Below are 1,434 nucleotides of genomic sequence, written 5' to 3'. Positions count from 1 at the left end.
TCAGAACCAGCCCCACTTCCTCACTCTCTTCACAAAGGGAGAAACTCTCTCTTTCCACCTCTGGAACAAAAATTCCCTCCCCAAAAGTGATCAGAACGAGTCTACTTAGGCACTACTTCAAATGGAAGTTGTCTAATAACCATTACCTCTAACTCAAGAAGGGGAGAAGGTGAAGAAAGTCATGACAAATGTTTGGATTCCTTCCCCTTTGATGTGTTCTCTCCCCTATCTGACGCTCTGGGACGTGTGCAGGGGGGTCAGCACCTCTTCAAAGATGGCTCCTTTCACATTAGAGCCCCTCAAATTGGCTTCCTGAAGGTCACAACCTGATAGGTCACGATTCAGAAGGGCAAAAGAAAAAGAAGTGTCAGTGGAATGCACCCAGAACTCTGTTCAAAGCTTTACTTGAAGTCCATTTACCTGAACTCCATTGTAGTCTGAAGCTGGAGAGGTCAGCCAAAAGCCAGCAATCCCTCAAATTACCAGCTGACTATAGAATAGAAAGGAATAGGATGGAAAAGGAATCCTAATTCACTTCCAAATCAGTTCCTGCCAACGTTGCTCCCCCGAGGTTACAGTTCTTTAGTTTGGTGTTTCTCAGCGTTGCAAGTCGGAGGTTAATTCCTGTCATCTGACTGCCCTCCATGGCCACTCCTTTCAGGTTGACACCTGGAACACACACAGGAAGGAGTTCTGTGAGGAAAACCAGTCAGAAACACAGCAGCTCCACACTGGTGCTGCCTCAGAGCTGTGTGAATTGGAGGAGGACAAGGGGATTTTGGGCTGAGATGGTCACAGACTCAGTGCAGCCCTTGTGGGCCCTTCTCAGGATTCTACAAACCACAGCTGGACCTTTTCTGGGCCATACAAATGTACAAGCACAGGCTTCAGTTGGCACAGATTCACAAGGCAAAAGCTTCTTACCTTCCAGATGAGCTTTAAGGCCTGATGGGTCCTCAGAGTTGCAGCCTTTCAGGGACGCTCCCTCTGCGTTGGAGCGCAGCATCTTCCCCCCTGGCAGGTTGGCACACTGGCACAGACAGGAGTCACTGAGAGCCGGAAGAACAACACCAAAGACAATCCAGAAGACACTTTTAATTTCTGCTTTGGCAGTCAATCCCATTAAATCATTACTGGGAGGAAGTGTAAAAGCTTTGGGAACCAGAACAACTCTAGAATCTATTTAAGAACTCGATGTTTTACACCTCTCTGTTTGTTCCAGCTCCTCTCTGTTAACACAAGCCCAGCCCTCCCAAGCTGCAGCAGCTCTTCCATCCAGCACAGAGCCTGACAGGTCAGCCCTCTCCAGGCTGGCCCAGCACAGGTTGGCACGGGCCAGGTTGCAGCGGCTCAGATTGGCCACCTTGAAGTTGATTTAACAAAGATCCAGGTGGGAAAGATCCGCTCCACTGAAACTGAGACCCTGGAAATCCC

General features: G+C 49.0%; 1 pseudogene; it reads right to left on the bottom strand.

The window, feature by feature from the left end:
- Positions 1-225: 225 nt before the first annotated feature.
- LOC113979655 lies at positions 226-1,423 on the bottom strand (annotated as a pseudogene).
- Positions 1,424-1,434: the final 11 nt, after the last annotated feature.

The sequence above is a fragment of the Neopelma chrysocephalum genome, unplaced genomic scaffold (genome assembly GCF_003984885.1).
Source record: "Neopelma chrysocephalum unplaced genomic scaffold, ASM398488v2 Primary Assembly neopelma1_86617, whole genome shotgun sequence".
NCBI lineage: Eukaryota > Metazoa > Chordata > Aves > Passeriformes > Pipridae > Neopelma > Neopelma chrysocephalum.
The sequence above is the reverse complement of the archived record's forward strand: the minus strand, read 5'-3'. Positions and strand labels throughout refer to the sequence as shown.